Here is a 22,300-nt window from a genome sequence, read left to right on the forward strand (position 1 = left end):
CTGTATGGGAGATCCTTCACTTATCATACCAACCGAAGATATTGGTATCAAGGATAACTTATCTTATTAGGAGATTCATGTTCAGATTCTAGATTGCCAACTTCGCAAGTTGAGAACAAAAGAGGTAGCATCGGTCAAAGTTCTTTGGAGGTACCAATTTGTCGAGGAAACTACTTGGGAAGCTGAGGAAGATATGAAAAAGAGATATCCACATCTCTTTGAGTCCGGAGAAAACGCAGACCAAGGTACTAATTCTGTTCTTAGTACTCTTTAAATTATATGTAAGAATGTTGTAATTGCTTTGCTTGTTGGGTGTTTGAACTTGATGTTACCACCCTTAGCCTAGTAAGAGTAATCTCATTCGAGGACGAATGTTCCCAAGGGAGAGATATTGTAACATCTCGCCACTGGAAATAGCTAGGAAGAAGCTAAGAATTGGAAATAGTCATTTTTGGAAAGAATTGAAAATCTGGAAATTTGTTTAGGTTAGGAAAAATGAGTTTTTAGTAAACTTCAAACGTCCATTACTCCCAGATGTTGATGTGATAGATGTACTTCAAGATATGGTTGGAAAGCTCTTGGAATGATCTTTCCAACGCCACCGAGTTTGTGAGATTCCGAGTTTGTATGAGTATGTTATGCCCTTTGGAAGTTGGGCTGTTGGATTAAGGAAAGTCCAAATCCGAATTTTTGAAGGGTAGTTTGGTCTTTTCCTTACCCTTTTATGCTAATTCATTTTTAGTAATTACTTAGCGGTCTAAACTGAACTTAGTCAGTTTACGCTTGTGGAAAAAAAGTTAGGGTTTTGAGAGAAGAGAAAAGAAGAGGAGAAAAGAGGAGAAAGGAGAAGAACGTTCAAGATTCGTCAAGATCGTCGAGTTTGGCTTGTGAATTTCGTCAGGGGTGATCGATACAAGGTATGTGAGATCACATAACATTGGGTTAATTCTCCCACACGCCAATCATGATTTGTTTCAGCGAATTTAAGTTCTTGAAAGCTTAGAAATTGAGTTATTGAATGGGTTTGTTGAAGTTTAATTAGATTCTTTTTTCGTTGAGGAGTTGTTTGATCCTAATCTTTGATTTTAAGTTCGATCCATAATTCAATTTTAGGATCAATTAGGAGTCAAGTCAAGAGAAGTCTAGAAGTCAAGAGTTAAGTTAAGAGAAGTTCATAAAGTTTCTTTTTTTAAAAGTCTCTTACAAATGTTTTAAATTTGTTTTAAGACTTAAGTTTTGAGTTGAGTAAAGAGTAAAGAGTAAAGTTTGAAGTTCATTTCTTCAAAAGTATATGGGGACTATGTATTCCCAGAGAGTTTAAAATGTTTTCACATTTAAACAGGAAAGAAAAACCTTGATTTCCAAAGAACCTTTGAGCTAGTTTTAAGAAAAGAATAAATGTTTTCATAATTAAGCAACAGGGGAAACTTTGATTTCCAAGATAGCCTTTGAGCTACGTTTTGTGCAATTATCTCAATTCACAAAAAGAAGTATATTTTTAAAATGAAGGGCTAATATAATATTTTGGGAGTAGTATTGAGCACCGAAATGGGTACGATCTTGAGTTCAGATAACTCACATCTCCATAAACCATGTAGCCATAATGGGTAGAACAAGGTCATACTTTTTAGATGAATCCTTTTCGCATAGACTAGTGGATCCACTTAGTTAGTTAGGTCCTATACCCGTGGCAGGGTATAGGATGCGCTGGCAGCGTGAGGGAGATCGTTGTATCATCACAATAGCTCTTATGTGATGGTTGTCGGTTAGAGAAATTCCCACAACAGTACTTTGAATTTTTATATACATCAGTTTATTTGTATTACATACATCTCAGAGTTATTTGTATCTTTGAATACAAACAGAGTTGACATTATGTTTTAAATAACTTTTCTTTATATTGCACTTGTGTTAAACTGCTTTATATTGAAATGAGTTCAGTTATGTTGAGTTGAGTTGAGCCAGGTAAGTTCTTCAGTTCCGTTCAGATTGTTTTCAAGACTATATTGTGCTTCGCACTCCAACTCGCATACTTGTACATTCAATGTACTGATGCCAGTTGGCCTGCATCGTATTATTATGCAGATGCAGGTAACTAGGATCGGCATCCAGCACATCGTTGATCCAGTGAGCAGTTCAGAGTCTGTTGGTGAGCCTCTTTGCATTCCGGAGGATCCCTTTTGTTTACTTTTCGTATTAGATAGTTTATTAGGATGTCGTGGGCCTGTCCCGACATCCATCTCAGTTGTTTTAGAGGCTTCATATATAGTCTGTCAGATGTTAGTCTATTCGTCATCATTTTTTTGTTGACTCATGTTAAGACTTGAGTTGCCATTTTGGCTGAGTTAAATGTTTATTTTCAAAACATTATGCGTTCAGTTTGAGACAGTTAAGTTGTTTAGCATTTGAAATCCTTTCTTATTGCATATAGTCTTCTACTGAGTAAGTAAGTCAGGTTAAGGGTTCGCTTTGGGCCAGCACTGGTTCTCGAGTGTCAGTCCCGCCTAGGGTGTAGGTCGAGGTGTGACATAGGATCACAAGTGACCCCAAGCTAATTGTGCTAGCATGACGTGAGCATACTAAGAATAATAATAACTGATGTGTAAGCTAAATCATGAAAGTGAAAGTGATGGGGAATACCCATATACTAAAACTGAATATATCAACTTTCAGAGTTTAATACAAAAGAAACATCAAACTCAAATACTAAGTTGAATCTAACTATGTCCAAAAATAGCCTCTAACTGACTAGAAATACTGGGATAGGCCACATCTAAGTCTAACGAAACTGAAAATAAAAGACTGAAAAATGAAAGATAACATGACTATTGTCCTCGAAGAAGGAGGACTCACAACTGTAGTTGTTGAGCTGGAGATCGAAAACCGATCTATGAGTGATCTGACTGCTAAGGACGTGAACCTACATCACGAGAAGATGTAGCGTAGAGTATGCGTCAGTACTTGAAAGGTATCAACCATGCATGATAAAGTAAAGCTGAAATTAACCGATAACTGAACAAGTAATAAAGCAAGAATATAATATGAATCTAATATAGGTACTGATTACTACGCTAACTAAATACAATGACCAATTTATATCATACTCAGACTTAGTACTGACTGTGTTGAAATGTGGTCAATGCAATGGAGTCTGACTGAACTGTGAGAGCTACTAATAACCAATAATAAAACCACATGAGCTAATTGTGGAGTGAGATGTATACCCTCCATAGAGAGGACCCAATACACCTGGCCAAAGGAATAGAGGCATGTTGGCATGATCACTAAAATGATGCCCGCAGATGGGACTTACAATCTAGGTGGCTCGTAGTTCTGGGACTATATGGGTGACTGACCCTAGTCCAACTCGGTATTATGCTACTCCCAATATATTAAGTGATTAACATATTACGACTGCATTTTTGTAATATACTTGATAGCTCAAAACTGACATGAAAACTGAGAATGAACATTCAAGACTGAGACATGTATATCTTAAATATGAAGTATATGACCTAGCATGTGTAATTCAAGAACTAAAGAAGTACATAGCTAGGGTTCTGTAATTCATGCAAAAAATAAAGTAATAACATGACAATCTGATTTGGAGCATTTAAATAACTAGTTCGTGATAATCTATTGAAGTTCTAGAAACCCTAGGTCTAGTTGATATTATGGAATCAAGAATCTGATTGAAATCTAGGGACCTATTGGGCGAAAGGAACCCACTAGTGAAATCCCACATACCTAGCGATGAATTCCACGTAGAAACCTTTCAATTTCGGGTCTGGAACTAATGGAATCTCATTGCGTTCTTGAACTTAGGTTTGATCGCCTCATTCTCTTCTTACGCTTCTAAATTTCTATGTTTTTGATGCAATATCTGACTTAGGTAAGTTCTAGTAATGTTTATAGGCTTAAACTAATCATAACCACGTAGTTTAGGGTTAAAACGATGTAGTTTATGGGTCCAACAAAATAGGAAAAGACCAAAAGACCCTTAACTTAAGTTGCAGACGGTGCTGACCACTCCCCCTTTCACGGACTGTGAAAGGGACCACGGACCGTGAAGTCCCTCGTGGTCTTCACTTGGTCCTGTGGTTCTGAAGGGTCGGTCCACGAGCAACTACCACAGCCTCTGTGGAGGACCACAGACCGTGAAGGCCTCCGTGGTCCTCACTTGGGCTGAATTCTGGAGGCTCAAGGCTAGGGGTCAACTACTTCAACTTCTACAGACGCCCTCACAACCCATCATAAGGACCACGAATGGTGAAGGTCCTCGTGGTCCTCACTTAGGCATGGGGGTTTAGAGTTCTACGTTTCGGGGTACTGGTTCAGCCACTACAAGCACCACCACGGACCGTAAAGGTTCCCGTGGTCCGATGTCTGGGATTGGTGACTTCCAAGTATTGACCACGGGCAGGTCAATGGACCGTGGACCTTATCACAGTCCGTGAACCTTGCCGTGGTTCACCGCTTCAGGTAGTTTTCTGCAAAAAAAAAATTGAGTCTGGTTTTCGAGGTGTTACACCAAATGGCATCAATATATTGAATGTATGAGCATGCGAGGGGAATTCTAAACAATACATAAGCTGGAATTGGAATCCGAAAGAAACACTTACCTCAACTTTACTCAACTCATCAATTGATGCAGTTTATATGAAGCATTTAAAACAATAAGAAACAACTCAATATACATATATAATAAAGTAATATAACTTTGTGAGAGTTTCTCTAACCGACAACCATCACTATGAGCAATGTGATGATACATCGTCTTGCCCACGTTGCCAACACTGTCATATAACTTGTCGTGATATAGAACGTCTCAACTAAGTGGATCCACTAGTTAATGCTAAAAAGCACTAAAGAAACATCTAAAGAGTATGACCATTTCTACTCACGATGGTACATCGTTTATGGAGACATTGAGTTGTTATGAACTTGTCCCACATTGGTGCTCAATACTACTCTTAAAATAATCAGCTCATATGTTTTAAAAACAAAAACTCTTTCTGTGATTCGAGATAATTACTCAAAAACTATCTCAAAAGCTCTTTTGGAAATTAGTGTTTCCTCTCTTGTTTAAATGTGAAAACATTTACTCTTTGTGAATACTTAGTTCCCATATACTCTTTTTGAAGACATGAAATTCTTGTGTTTCTCTTACTTAACTCAAACTCAAGTATTAAAAAAAGTTTAAAACATTTGTAAAAGATTTCTTGAAAAGACTTTATGCACTTTCTAGACTTGGCTTTTCACTTCCCTTGAATTTGAATTTATGGATTCAAGGTTATGATTCACATGTATGGATGATTCTAGATGTTTAGAAGTCATTTAGTATAGATAGAATCAATAGGAAGTGTTAGTACACTTTAGAAGGAGTTAAACGGGCAAAACGATGAAAAATGGGTTAGGGCAGACGGACCTAGTGCTCTGCGCCTACCCCCAAAGTTCTGAGACCACTTTTTGGCACATATATGGTGGGATGCCCAGCCCTCCTAGCGCAGCGGGGGCGTGCTGCGCCAGCATTCTCCTAGGCGAATCTGACAAATTTGTCCTCTGGTTTTCAAACCTTAATTCGATAAATTTTGATTCTTTTTCTCAATATCTCTTTAGATTCAGATACCCAATACGTACGCACAAGAATGTAACTCAAAGAAACTCTAATAATCAACATTAAACTCTCAAAAACTCCTCACTCTCAACCCAAATTCAAGAACGAAAGCAATTCACGAACACCCATCAAGAGCATTCAAACATCCAAAGGATGAATTCACGATATAATAAACATGTTTGAAACGTGGGTGAACGAACCCAATGTTATAAAAGTCTCACATACCTCGTAGGATTGAATCCTTGGCGAAATCCACAACCAAAATCTCAAGAACTTGACGAATCTTGAACTTTTCTCCTTTCTCCTCTTGAGTTCTTTCTCCAAAAACCCTAGCGTGAATTTCCAATTGTCTAAACTGAACCAATTCAGTTTAGAGCCCTAAGTAATTACCAAATCGAATTTAATTAATTGGGTAGTGACAAGACCACAATACCCTTCGAAAATCCGGTTTTAACTTTCCGTATCTAGGCAGCCCGACATCGAATAGGAATATCTCCCTCATACGAACTCGAAAATGAGCAAACTCGGTAGCGTTGGAAATATAATTCAAAGATATTTACTATGGTATCTTGTAGCACACCAAACTCATCCTGAGCTAGGAGTTATGGTCATTTGAAGTTGACCCAAAACTCAAACTTAACATAATTTAAACATATTTCCAGATTTTTCATTCTTTCCAAAAATGAGTCTTTCTAACTCTAGATTTTTCACATAGCGAGGTGTTACAAATACATAACTGAGCAATGATGTAATCTGAACAAATATATTAATAGTAAAATATAACTTAAAAACTAAACTGAATGCAATGACCAAATACTAATCATGAAGATAACATGTTGAACTGATTACTGAAGTAAATGCATAAAGAAACGTGGTCAATGCATTAAGAGTTTGACTGTGGGAGCTATTATTAACCGACATAAATCATGTGATATAAATATGGAGTCTGATGTATACTCCCCATCGAGAGGACCCAATACCTTGACAGGTGTATAAATGAATGGTTGTGGCGTGATCACTAATATTGATCCCCAAAAAAGGGGACTTATAATCCTACACGGGAACGTAGTTCTTGGACTATGAGGGTGCGTTCAACCCTATTGCATCTCGGTTCTAAGTCTACTCCCAACTGAATTCATCTGAAGCTAAAATGCAGTAAATACTGATTTACGGCGAAAGAATTATTTGTGATCTCTAAGCAAACATTTAAATCCTATGTTCAATGCCATTAAGATAAAACATATAGGATGCACCAACATATAGTGTCAAATTGATTTAATTGCTAATCTAATAACTACAATTATGAATTCAATGATCAATCCTTTATCTTTCGTTAGAAGACCCTATTATTCTTCTTTTTGTTACCATCTTTTTACTAAGAGGTGATTAGTTATACTTTAATTTGTGCAATTTTTCTATCTTGATTGCAGGTGGATGTATAACTATCGTCCACAATGAACTTTTCTTTGGTACAAATAATTGATATGTCATCTTCCTAATTATGGGATTAACCTATAATATTGAACATAGAACTTAATAATTATTAAACTGGATATTTTGGAAGAAAAAATAATAATTGTTTTCAAAAGTTTTATTCATTGTTGTTCATATAAAAAAATTGAGATATCATTAGTAACTTAAAGTATTTATAAATTGCAAGAGCATTAATTTTAAAGACAAGAAATCTTAGGAAAAAAAAACAAAGATTAGTAATTTTGGTGGGTTGATATATTACAAAGTTTGCTAGTCATATCCATCTCAAGGGTTCTAAAAGGTAAAAAAATAAATCAATAATTATCATCAAATGATTTATTCACTATTTTGTGCTTAGAGGTATGTTCAGGCTTTCAAAACCATGAAAACACTACAATATCAATAAGTTTGAAGATAAAATATTTTGCCATGACAAGTAAACTATAATGAATATTATAGTCAAGATAGTATAACAAATATTTATATTTGAAGACCAATTAAAATAGTATCATTATTGAAGGAAACACACTTTATGAATAAAAAAAAAGAATTGAAATAAAAAGAGACCATAAAAATATTGTGCAAATTTGTGACCTTTGTTTGTAAAAGTGTTGCTAAAGATCCAAATAGACAAAAATTTGGAGAAGCATACTTCAAATTTTAGCAATTGTTCCCGCATAAAATATAAGTAATTTATCTGATTAAATCCAGTACTTTACATTATCTAGGAAAGGGTGCATGAGTTCACGAGTGCACGAAACATAAGCAATTGAATTATCCAAACAATCATGTTGTAAGTTGATAATATTGTTTTGTTGCATTGCCTTCCATGGAACCCTGTATGGATTTCATTTGTTTATTAGTTTTGACCAGCAAGATACTATAGTTGCTAAAGCGGCATGGAAGACTCATGAAATCGTGACATCTGGTGGGTTGGCAATAGTATGGTGTATTGTTGCTTTGCTTGTTGTTGTTGCATTAACTTCTATCTTTGAATAAGTAGTTATCGCATATGCCAATGGTGGTACTGCTATCTTAATTACTACTTATGCAATATTTTCTGGCTCTGCGACTTTCTGTGCCAAATGCTTGAATTTTGTTGTGGGGAATCGAGGTTCCCTACACTGGGTTAGTTCCACTTTGTGAACTTAATGAGCTTATGTCAACTTGTTGACGATGGTTAAAAGGATTCTGTTGCAAAGATCCCGTAGACACCTGTTGCAATGACCTCAAATAATTGGAACTAGGTTGTATTGTATTTATCATGTCTTGTTGAGAGATGGAATTTGTCGATATGCAAGACAAGGAATTACTCTGCAAGTTGGTGCAATTATTTTATTGCAATGAGTTCATTGCTTGCTGATGTTTCATTAACTGCTAACTTCGAAAAAGTTGTTTCTGCATCAATAGCAGTTTGCATAGCGGTGTTAATTATTGGTTCTACAACATTTGTTGCTCGTGTTGTATCAAGAGTAAATATGGCAGCACATTTGAGTTTTTTTGTAGGGATTCGAGGATTACATATTGCTTTGCTTGTTGCTGTTGCATTAACTTCTGTTTTTGAAAAAGTATTTGCTGCCTCTGCCGATTGTAGGAATGTCGTATTACTAGCTAGTTTTGCGACATTTTTTGGCTCTGCGACATTCTTTGCCATGCTCTTGAATTTTGCTGTAGGGAAATCGAGCTTTGCCTGAACTTGGTTCATTCCACATTGTGTACTTAAAAAGCTTTTGTTATGATGTTGAAGACTGTTAACAGGATTCTATTGTAAGGAGCCAGTAGCCACCTGCTGCGGTGAGTTCAACAAATTACCATGTCCCAAAACCCATCTGGAACCAGGTTTTACCATATTTATCATGTGATATTGAGAATAGGAAATCATCAGAATGCCACACAAGGAATTATGTTTCAAGTTACTGCGCTATTTCTGTTGCATCGGTTGATTAGTTTGACCATCAAGAGATTGCGGGTTATGAAGCTGCATGGAAGACTGATGAAGTTTCCCCTGTTGTGGAGAAGAAAAAGTCCTGATGCGTGTCCAATTGGAACTAAGAAGGAAACTTATTTTCTTCTCAACCGTGACTAGTTTGTTCTTGTGACTAAGTTGAATATCCTGCGTGTGAAGCCGCAAGAAAAGCGTAATACGCTCCAGGATCACCTTGAACACCTTGAGATTTTTAATTATCTTATTTTCAAGACGCTGATGAATCATGCATAACATCAGAAAGAAAAAAATCAATTTAGTCACAGTCCTATTTATTGTCCTTAGCCCTACTTTTGATATTCATGCTTCAAGTACCTCCCACGTCAACAAAAAAGGGAGTAAAGTTTAAGAAATGACATAAAGATACAAATAGCATAGCTCGAAAGGTTCACACAATTCAGCAGAATGTTCATTCAAGTGTTTTTAAATTCAGATACATCAAGCCCTTTCCCGATGAATGGAGGCCTTAATTTCTTCACCGAAAGTAAAACAAACTAACAAAAAAATTACATGTGAAAATAACACTTTTATGGTGACCACTGCCACCTCGACTTCACAATCATTCACAATGCTTCAACACAAACAAATAGTTCACAATGCTTCAACACACACAAATGATGCAGATGCTAGAAATGAAAAGGAACTAGCCGCATTACAACTATCAGAGCATTGTTTCTCAAAATGACAAGACATGAAAGGAACAAAATTAAAGAAGCAAAAATGAGAGAACACTTTCTCAAGATGACAAGATGAAACTTTCAAGAGAGTAAGCCAAAATTTGGATCTATGATGAAGCACTTAAAGGGGTGTTAATGGCATACCTGCTGCACTTTATGAGAAATTTTCTCGTATAAATCATTCAGGTCCGATAAGTACATCTCCTTCATATAATTGATCTGTATTACAAATTTTCAATAAATCAAAATGTGGAAATGTCATGAATGCATTTCCATGTGGTTAGTTGATAAATAGACTAAATGTACAATGTAGTAGAGAACAAACTAGACAATCTTCACAAAAGAACCTTCTAGATAAAAAGGTTAAAAGTGAAGTAGATGAGGAAGACCACAACTAATTAACATAAAACTGATAAAAGAAGTAACTGATCTTTGCTTCCTTCAGTTTCTTGGTACTCACATCAAGAATACAACTTCCGCAATGTGTCGACAACTATGAGGAATTACAATAGACTTTTTAAAAGTTAGTTTGGAAGATATAATGATGTTGTTGAAAACTAAATCCTGAAATAAGACATACATAGGCTGGATGAACTAATAATAGAACTTGGTTTCATACATTACCACACATTTATTACCTCTTAACATCAATGTATTTCATACTCGGATTGATTGTTGGTTATTATTTTGCTACTAAATCCTTAAACAAGACATACATATGTTGGAAGGACCACTAATAGAACTTGGTTTCCCACAGGTTGATTGTGAGGAAGGTGGGGGTCGCCTCCTCCTGAATTGGAGTGTTGTAGAAGCTAAACGTATGTGATATATCAATGTTGATGTCATTTACTAATAAAGTAAGAATGCTTCAAGGTTGGTGCTCTTCTCTACCTTTTCTTGGAACAACGCATTTTCTAGTAAAAGAGGGATATTCATTACAGAGAGTGTGCTTGTAACATGGGTTTTTTGGGGCACAGTTCTAAATTTGGTGGATAATGGGTCTGCTCCTCTACCCTCTTATACTTAAATACTAATAATTTGTTAGATTCGCCAAATCCAACATGTCATATGTTACACTCTTACCACTAGATCAAAGTCCGTTCATCTACTTCAAAACATTAATCTTTTTTCAATACCAACAACAGTCTTGTGGTGCTTTGGTGAGTCCAAATATTCTATTACACAGAGCTGTAATGCTATGTTGGGACAACAGAGCAGTCAGCGACATTCTGCCTTCTATCTATCCACCATTTCTTTATGGAACTTTCTCTGGATTCCTCGGTTTGGGCCAAAGAAGCATGACTGAACTTTCACAGCCAACACATCGATTTATTGTGTGGTTGGTTGTACAAGGGAGACTACTTACAAAAGAAACATTAAGGCATCTAACTATTCCAGTGGAAGATTCTACATGTTGTCTTTGTGCAAGTCAATCTCTCGATACTTCGTTATACATCTTGGATAAAGACATTGAGAGATGGCATCCAAAAGTGGGTCGGACTAACCATACATCAGAAAGTGTTGGAAGGCATACAGAGGAAAAAATGAAATTTCAGAAGGAAGTGATCACAACTATTTGGGGAACAATGATCTATCATACATGGAAAGCAAGAAACTAGAAGATTTTTAGAGGATCATCGGTAAATACTGAGATAGTGTTAGGTCAAATTAAGAAAGAAGTTATAGAAAGATTAGACATACTTAAATGATCTAGGTAAGCTAGAAATAGGCATAGGTTGATCACCAAACTACTCAGCACCTAACAATTTTTCATGTTTAGTTCGAAACCTATGCTTCGTAGTACTCTTCCTAGAAGGTAGTTGAGATGATAGGTTACCTTATGATGTAATGTTCTTTGTTGTTTAATGGTAATTTATAGTTTTATAAAAAAAAAATATAATACATAGTTGGCTTCACAAGTAAAAAATGATGGAATGGAGAATATAAAGCATGTTATATGTTTATTCTTGGAGAAATCAAAGTATTCCAACTTATTACTAGCAAGTAAACCAAGTCGTGTAAGTAGAGAAGGACAATTTTCAAAAAAAGAAGAAGCATTGAATTCTCTATTATAAGAAATAAAATAAAAGCCAAAAAAAGTATACCAACTAATACAGATGAAAGGATGTCTTCTCACATAACACATCTTCATATAGCCATATATTCAGGTATATACTTCTTGTACAAATAGGTTTATCCATCAAACTAGCAATTAAAGATTTTAGTTGCCGGAACATAAAGCTAATTGGTGACATTCCATGAAGACTTTGACCCGAACTTACAGACAGATTATCTGATAGATTAAGTTACTATGATCTTAGCACTCAACAACTAATTTTCCATAATCAATTAACTTATCAAAATATGCTTCTCTTCTAAATCATGCCACTGCATGTGAAACTAATTTTTTGCTGTTGACAATATTTGACAAAAACAGCCTTACACAGAGCACCATCGACAGTGAGGTTTCATGGTCGTTTCTAAGAACTTACCCGTTTACACATTCAAATTTCTATTTGTTCTAAGAAGTTGATTACATAAAGCACTTTGCAGGTAGGGGTACGACCATGAATTTGGCTTAACACTTGGTATGGTATACCTTTTCTATTACTCTATAATTATAGGAAATATTTCGCAACATTCAACTATTTGTTTATAATGTTATAGCCATTCAATTTATCAAAATCCACGTTTCAAAGTTTCACATTTTTCAAAATCTTGGGCAAATTAAAAGTGCCATGGAAAACCATACCTTTTGATAAACCTCATCCTGCTAATCAACTCCATTTGAATTATCCGTCTCAAACTATAGAATGTAAAGGTGCTATATGTAAAGCAAAAACTCAGGATAACACAAATATTAAAGAACTTCATTGCTTACGTCATTACATTTTTAGGAAATGTTTGCGACAATGTTACACATTTCATGGTTCTCAACCACTTCACTGAATACTATGCCACATCCTTACGACCAAATGTACCTGTTAAACAAAGTTATGTAATTTCGACTTTTATTGGGTATTTTATAATATATTCATACTTCTATCTTTTAATCTATGCTAATATAATGTACGAACCTCCAACGCAAAATTTGAATTGTAATATATTAATACTTCTATCTTTTAATCTATGCTATTAAAAAGTAAGAACCTCCAACACAAAATTTGATTACAATTCATAAGTGCAATTGTGTTGCATAATATTGTTATTACAATTAATGATCATACTTCTTTTGAGACAAGAGTCTATTTACAGAGATAACTCACAGTATGGATAACTAATCGAGATTATAGTGTTATTATTATTGAATAACAATCGTGGATAACAATAGTGAGAGGATAATTAATCCGCAATATGTAATGATCTTAATTGGTATAGCTTAATTCGAAGCTAAATTACGGAAGGAGAGAAACTACTTTGGAAAATAAACAACCAAGATTAAATCCCATTTAAAGAGGAACAAGGATCAGGATCTCGCGACATTATTTGAAGGTTATTATAAACTGCCAAGGAAAGAGAATGCAACAAAGAATTTCTGGTAAATCAATTTCTCTCTCATTTCTCTTCCCTTCTATTCTCTTCTTCTGTAATTCTAATATTCTCCTTTTCTTCTATCCGGAGATTCGATATCTTCCATGGATACCCACTCATTTCCACGATCTTAGATTTAATTAGTTTTCAATTTCATTGTATTAGACATCCATTTTCCAGTTTATATAAATCATAGAAAATTATCCCAAAAAAACTGAGTTTATTTACTTTTGAAATTGTAATATACAATCAGATCCTAATTGAGAACATGAGAGGATAACTTGTCCTAACCAAAACCCACACTTGCTACTACCTTCAGGTTTGTATAAAATAAACCCCACTCTAGGATGATAACCCACAAACCACACAACAAAAATAAACATAAACACAACTAAACAATTTTCATAGTAGTAGTTTAAGATCATTGACAAAACAGAAGAAAAAAACTAGTATAGGTAAACATCGAAAAAAAAGAAGGAAAATCACTACCTTGAGCATTATTTTTATCAATATACATCTCCATTCTGACCAACCTTTTGACACCTAACATGAGCCCTAGTATATATATTTATATGTGGAGTTATGTTTGTGTATAGTCTCTCAAATAGTATTATTTTTATCAACTTTGTTTTTTTTAAAAGGTTACTCAATTAATGATAGTTATATTTAATAATCATTTTATTTTATTTTACAAAAAAAAATTAGTCATTTTTGTTTTGTAATATAAAGCTCACTCGGATAATTATTTCAAAAAGTTATTCAACTCTGTTTATTTATAATAGAAAAATTACTTAACCATACTAGAGCTGAAAAAGAGATCAAATCAACCTAAAAAAGAAAGAAAGAAGGAAAGAACTAAATATAATGTTATTGATTTGCTGCATAAGGAATTACACCCTCCAAGTAAGCATTAAAATCCTCTATTCAATGTCATTAAGATCAAATTTCTAAGACGCACCAATTGATATTGTCATAGCTAAAGTAAGCGATACTCTAGTAACTAGGAGTATCGATTCAATTATCATTCCTTTATCTTTTATTAGAAGACCTAACGTTCTTCTTTTTATTACAATTACAATGCTTCTACCCAAAGGTGATAAGTTATCAATGAATTTAATTTGTATAATTTTTCAATCTTGAATATTGACGGATGTATAACTAGCCTCTACAGTCAACCGTACTTTGATACAAAAGATTGATGTGTCACATTCCTAACTATGAGATTTCTCCACTAGAAAGTTTGTTTCCATGCTTCTATCCAAAGGTGATAAATTATCAATTAATTTAATTTGTCAATCTTAACCATTGGAAAACATATAACTCTCCTTCACAATCAATTGTACTTTGATACAAAAGATTGATGTCACATTCCTAACTATGAAATTACTCCACTAGAAAAGTCGGGTGTGTGACCGTACAAGAAATCTTATGTGATAACCTTTCTTTTATTTTTAATGAAGGATTAATTGGTACTTTAATTAATAATAAGTGTAGTTGGCCAAACCCATTATATGTCTTTGTTGCAACTATCTTTTAGCGATGGAAAGAAAACCAATTTGGGCAATTCATTCCTTAATTTTGGAGAGTAAAATAAATTCGCATAGCATAATTTTGTGAGCATTTAAACTCAAAAATATCCACAAATAATAATAAAGATGGTCTTACTTTCCTAAAAATTAAGAAGAAAAAAGCATGTTGCTTAACATATTTTTCAAAAATATAGTTTGTCCGTTTCCAAGTTTGCAGTTCACAAATTCAATTGAAAGAAGCCAAAAGAAAGAGTTATTACTATAGAAAAAATAATCTTTAACGAAAATTAATAGCTTAATTACTGTAAAATATGTATTTTCAAAGACAATTAGTACTCTCTACAAATTTCACAAAAGTTTATAGCGACATTTAATCTAATAAAAATCAATTAATGTCGGTAAAGGCTCTAGCACTCTTCGTTAATGTGCATATTTATTGATGATAAAAAAATGTTTTAGCTATAGTGTATTTAGTAGATATTTTAATTTCAAGAAAATTTGATCTCTTATTATACCTAAAAATAAGAGAGGAAGAAATATGACAAATTAGTGCCTAAAAATAAATTGTCTCTATACTAATATTCTTTGAAGAGTGCAATGGCATAGAAAATGAATGTTCCTAAGATAAAACAATAAAAATAATATACGAATTGTGGCAAGCAAGAGAGCAATCATATTGGTTCTTTTAACAAACTTCACCATTGGTTTCGTATTTGTTATCAAATATTTGTTATTTTTTGCTACCAAATATAGCACAACCTACAAGCAATTTTCCCAAAAAGTATATGAAGAAATGTCACACCCCGAGTCTACACCCTGGACGCGACTGGCACTCAAGAACAATTGTTGGCTCCAAGCGAATCCTTGGTCAGGCTTAACTCTTAGCAGAAGGCTCACTCAATAATAATAGAACTTTAAAAGTAAAGCTTCAACTCAAATAACTACTGAGAATATTTAATGAAACATTCACTAGCCAAAGTGGAAACTCAAGTCTCAAACATCAATAAATTAAATAAACAAGACTCATTAAACAATGTTTATCTATCTATGAAGCCTCTAATACTATGAGGGATGTCGAGACGAGACCCCCGAACATCCTAACAAACTGAAATGACAAAACATAATAAAGGGATCCTTCGAAAAAAAGGAGGTTCACCGAATAACTATGGAGCTTGATTGGATCAATGAAGCGCTCGATGCTGATCCTGACTACCAGTATCTGTATCATAAAATATGCAGGCCAAATGACATTTGTACATGCAATGTACGAGCATGTAAGGGGAATTCTAAAACAAGCCATAAGCTTGAACTGGAACTGAAGAAACAACTTACCTCATCTCAACTCAACTCAACTCATTTCAATGTAAAGCAGTGATAAAGATGCAATATAAAGGAAAGCTTTTAAAATAGTAGAAATAATGCACAATACATTGCAAAATACAATATGACTCAGTTTGTATATATATATAAAGATACAAAATAACTCTGTTGGAGATTGTCTAACCGACAACCATCACTATGAGCTATGTAATGATACAACGTCTAGACCACGCTGACAGAACTGTCTTATACTTTGTTAGAGTATAGAACCTACTACTAAGGGGATCCACTAGTCTATACTTAAAAGCATTAAGGAATCATCTAACAAGTATTACCCTTTCTACCCACGTTGGCTACATGGTTTATGGGGGCTGTGAGTTTTATGAACTCAACCCCATATAGTTGGTCAATACTACGCCCAAAATATGCTAGCTCATATGTTTTTAAAAACATAACTCTTTATGTTGTTTGATATTATTACTCAAAAATCTTTCTCTTAAAAGAGATAGTACTCAGAACTTCTCATGAAAAACTCCTTTGGAAATCGATGGTTCCTTTCTGCTTAAATGTGAAAACATTTGCTCTTGGGGATAATTAATTCTCATATCTCATTTTAAAGAAAATATACTCACTCTACTCTTCCTCAACTATATTTTCAAGTCATTTAAAACAAGTTGTAAAATAATTGTATGAGACCTCTTAAAATGACTCGAAGAACTCTCAAGACTTAACACCTTGAATATGAATTATGGATTCAAGGGTTATGATCTCATGTTATCGATGATCTCTTGATATTTAGACGTACCATAGAGTGTATAAATCAATTAGAAAATATAGGTACGATTCGAGGGAACTCAATCGAAGAGAAGGTCAAAAGGGTGAGGACCTGGTGACCCTGGCACACTGAGTGGCGTAGGGTGCCAGAACCTAAACTACAGAAGCTTACTTGGGGCACACTGAGTAGTTTGGCGCCCCAGTACCCAAACTACAGAACCTGACTTAGGGCGCACAGAGTGGAGCAACGCTCCACCCCTTTTCTCAGAAATTTTGACAAATTTTCTTACTCATTTTCTAATCCCAATTCACCTAGAATCGAATGGTTTCTTCCCCTATCACGTCGATTCAAATACCAACAAAAGTATCGAAGAATCTATTCAAAATAACTCTTAAACTCCAAACGATTATCTGAAGAAATCATCAAACCTATCCTAACTTCTAGAACGAAACTACGCTAAAAATAACATGATTGGCGCGTGGGTGATCGAACCCAACACTATGAGAACTCACATACCTCTTAGGAATCAAACCCTTGGAGAAATCCGCAATCTAACCTCAAGAACTTGACGAATGCTTTACTTTTATCCTTTTCTCCTCTTCTTGAATTTTTCTCAAAGCCCTAGCGTAAATTAGGATTTGTAAAACTGAAGCAAATCAGTTTAAACCCCTATATATTACCAAATTTTGTTTTAATCTGATTGGGTAAGTAAAAGACAAAATACCCCTCTTAAATTCGGGTAACTTTCCTTATTTGGATAGCCTGACTTCAAACGAGCATATCTCTCTCATCCGAGCTTGAAAATTAGAAAACTCGGTTGCGTTGGAAAGTGGATTCCAAGACCTTACATTTGATATCTTATAGGCTACCTAACTCATCTTGTACCGAAAGTCATGGTCGTTTGAAGTTGACCCAAAACTCATACTTAGCATAACTTGCCAAAATTTCCAATTTTACTCTCTCCAAAGTAGTTCTTTCTAATTCTAGTTCTTTCAAATACCGAGGTGTTATATTATCACCCTATTGGGAACATTTGTCCTCAAATGAGATTACTCTGAGTAGATTAAGGGTGGTAACATCTGACATCCAACTCAAACATTCGATACAAATAGTAATACAACATTTCAACTTAAAATAAATGCCAAGAAAAGGATTAGTACGTTAAGTTGGAATATCTCCGGACTCGAAGAGATGTGGGTATCTCTTCTTCATATCCTCCTCAGCTTCCAAAGTTGTCCCAACAAACTGATTTCTTCACAGAACCTTGACTAATGCTACCTCCTTGGTTCTCAACTTGCGAACCTGGCGGTCTAGAATTTAAACAAAAATCTCCCTGTAAGATAATTTATCTTTAATACCAATATCTTTGGTAGGTATGATAAGTGAAGGATCTCCCATACACTTCTTCGACACGGAAATGTGAAATACCAAATGAACGACTGTCGACTCTTGCGGTAGCACCAACTCATAATCCTAAGGACCAATATATCGGGGACTAAGTTTCCCCTTCTTACCATAACTCATAACACCCTTCACGGGTGAAACCTTCAAATAAACCCAATCATCTAATTCAAACTCTAAGTCTCTTCTCCTAACATCTGTATAGGATTTCTGACAACTCTACGTTGTTTTCAATCTCTCTTGATAAGTCTTAACTTTTTTCACAGCTAGATGAACCAAGTCTGGTCCTATCAACCCAGCTTCACCAACCTCAAAACATCTGATAAAAGATCTGCATCTTCTCCCGTAAAGAGCCTCGTAAGGATCCATCTGGATGCTAGAGTGATAACTATTGTTGTAATGAAACTCTATGAGAGGTAAGTGATCATCCCAATTACCTTTGAAATAGATCACAAAGGCCCTTAACATATCCTCTAAAGTCTGAATTTGGTGTTCTTCTTGACCATTTCTCTGTGGATGAAAAGGACTACTCAAATTTACCTTGGAACCTAAACCCTTCTGGAAAGACTTCAAAAATTGTGTGGTGAATCGCGCACCTCTATCTTAAATAATAGACACCGTAATTCCGTGAAGTCTAACTACCTTGTGAGTATATAACTTAACATAGTCTTCTGCTGAATGGGTATTCTTTACCGGTATTAAATGGGCTAATTTTGTCATTCGGTTGACAATCACCCAAATCGAATCATTCTGCCTGCGAGACCATGGTAAAACTGTAATGAAGTCCATATTGATCATCTCCGAAAGATCTATGTTCTGAGACATACCATCGGGCCTCTGGTGTTATACCTTGACTTGTTGGCACTTCGAACATTTAGCAACAAACTATGCAATGCCACTATAGGGTTCTATCCTTAGTTTTGAGTATTCTTGAGATGAGTTGATATTGAATTTTGAGTTATTGAGATGAGTTGATATTGAGTTTTAAGTTCTTGAGTTATTGATTATTGAATTTCTATTTCTAATCATTGAATTATCATACATTGTGTATTGCGATTATTGAGTCTATTGTTCATGTCTATTTTTTCATAATAAACTCTATTCCAGAGTATTCATTGAGTTCTTATTGAGAATCTATTAAACAAAACATAACTGTTTAAGCTGAGTTTTGAGGAAGTAAAGAGGAATTTGAGAAAGAGTATAAGGGAACTAAGTATTTTCCAAATGTTTCATTTTTAAATGAAGAAAGATAGTATTATTTTGAGAAAAGTAGAAGAGTTTTAAGAAAGATTGAGTACAGAGTAGTTACCTCTAAAAGTGGTCTTTTGAGTAATTGTCTCAACTCAGAGAAAATATTTTTACTTTGAGCAAAGAGAAACCTTGTTTTCTAAATGAACAATGAGTTCAGAGATATTTCATAGCATTTACCTATTTTAAGGGGATAATTTGAGCAATTATCTCATACCAGAGAAAGAGTATATTTTATACATTTGAGCAAGAGTATATATATTATTAGGTGTAGTATTGAGCACCGATATGGGGGAGATTTCAAGCAAATCACAGCCCCTGTAAACCATGTGTTGCTGACATAGGTAAAGGATCATACTTTTTAGATGAATCCTTAGTTCCTTCAATCAGAGCTTAATGGATCCACATAATTGAGAGGTTATATATCCTAGCATGATATATGAGAGTTCTGGCAGTGTGGACAAGACGTTGTATCATCATGTATCTCATAGTGATAGTTGTCGGTTAGAGAATCTCCCAATAGAGTTAAAGTGTATTTTTATATATCACTTATTATGTTGAGTTCAGAGATAAGAAAGTATTTTCTAAAGTTTTAAAGGATTTAACTCTTTTATTTCTTTACTTTCACCTTCAGTACATTTTTATCTTGTCCCTTCTTTCAGTTATTTTGTCTCGGCTATATTATATACTCGTACATTCAAATGTATTGATATCATTCGACCTCTATTTGCTTATGATGCAGATACAAGTGTTCAGGATCATCAACAGGCACTCTATTGAGATCACTCTACACTCCAGACAGATATGAAGAGTTATGTGCTTTTCCTGAGGTAGAGTTGCCACCAGTTACAAGATTCCCATATTTGAAAAGTTTGATGGATCTGGAAATCCTTTCTTTCACTTGAAAGTCTATTGTGAAAAGGTTATTGGTGTCAGGAAGAATGAAGGGATTAGGATCAAATTGTTCAATTAAAGCTTGAGTGGGAAAGCTTTAGAGTGGTACTCTAAGCAAGATACAACAAAATGGCCTACTTGGGATGATTTGGCTTATTCTTTTGTGGATCACTATAAGTTTCATGTCGAGATTGCTCCTGACAGAATTTCAATCACGAAATTGAAGAAGAAATCAACTGAATCATTTCAAGAATATGCCATACGGTGGAGGTTTTGCATCTATTGAGATATTAGGAGCACCAAGTCAGTCGTCTGTGTATGATACTAAGGTCGTACCATGGAATTATCAACAAGTTGTGATGGAATGTCGAGGAAAGGAAACAGTCCCTGATAAGACTAAAACTTCAGAAATGACAAGGTTTGGGAAGTGCTATACGCCGGAGGAACTGATAATATGACATTTGTAAAGTGAAACATGTATATCTAAAATAACTGAACTACCATGTGTATTTCATGAACTAAAAGAACTACATAGCTAGGGTTCTGAATATCATACAAGAAAGTAAGCAATAACATGATAATCTGATTTGGATCATTTTAACAGGTAAAACCCAATAATTTCTTACATTCAAGAAACCCCAGGCATAGATAATATTAGGGGAATCAAGATTCTGACTGAAATCTAGGGACCTAATGGGTTATAGGAACTCACTAGTGAAATCCCACATACTTGGTGACGAAATTCACAGTGAAATATTTTGAGTTCGGAGATGGAGTTGATGAAAATTCGTTACGTTCTTCAANTAAAGTGAAACATGTATATCTAAAATAACTGAACTACCATGTGTATTTCATGAACTAAAAGAACTACATAGCTAGGGTTCTGAATATCATACAAGAAAGTAAGCAATAACATGATAATCTGATTTGGATCATTTTAACAGGTAAAACCCAATAATTTCTTACATTCAAGAAACCTTAGGCTTAGATAATATTAGGGGAATCAAGATTCTGTGAAATCTAGGGACCTAATGGGTTATAGGAACCCACTAGTGAAATCCCACATACTTAGTGACGAAATTCACGGTGAAATATTTTGAGTTCGGAGATGGAGTTGATGAAAATTCGTTAAGTTCTTGAACTAGGGTTGCTCGACTTCTCTCTCTAATTTTCTCTATGTTTGATGAATTCTTTTGGTGAATAATTGATTAGGTTATGTTCTAATTTGTACTAGGCAATAACTGACCAAATACACATAGTTTAGAGGTTAAATGGCGTAGTTTAGGTATTCAACATATAGGGAAAAAAAACAAACGACCCCTGACTTAAAAGTCTGACGGGCAGACCACGGCCCTTCTGACGGGCCGTCAAAGGGACCACAGACCCTGGAGTAGGTCGTGGTCCTTTGTCCAGTAGCTGCTGACTTTGGGGGCTTTGACCACAAGCCCTACCACGGCCCGTGTGAAGGACCACGAACTGTGAAGTTCGACGCGGTTCTTCACTTGGATTGGTGTCCTGCTGGCTCAGGTCTACCCACCCTCCCATGGCCGGTCATCAAGACCACGGCTAATGGAGGGCTCCATGGTCTGCTGTCAGGGAGTGAGGGATTCTAACTCACCACCACGGGCTCTAATACGGCCCGTGAGGTGGTCCACGCCTCGTGAAGGGTCCCGTGGTCCATGTCATCTAGAGGATGCTGAGTCCATGGGCAGGTCAACGGACCGTGGACCCTATCACGTCCGTGAACCCTGCTGTGGTTCACTGTTTCAGGTGATTTTCTGCTGCACTTTTCTAAGTCTTGTTTTTGAGGTGTTACATAATAACCCATATGAACCTAATGAATGGGATCTC

At 35.2% G+C, this 22,300-nt stretch overlaps 1 pseudogene; it reads right to left on the minus strand.

Moving 5' to 3' along the window:
* Positions 1 to 8,209: 8,209 nt before the first annotated feature.
* LOC125857026 (mediator of RNA polymerase II transcription subunit 15a-like) lies at positions 8,210 to 21,994 on the minus strand (annotated as a pseudogene).
* Between the last annotated feature and the right edge of the window lie 306 nt (positions 21,995 to 22,300).

Source organism: Solanum stenotomum, chromosome 1 (genome assembly GCF_019186545.1).
Source record: "Solanum stenotomum isolate F172 chromosome 1, ASM1918654v1, whole genome shotgun sequence".
Lineage (NCBI taxonomy): Eukaryota > Viridiplantae > Streptophyta > Magnoliopsida > Solanales > Solanaceae > Solanum > Solanum stenotomum.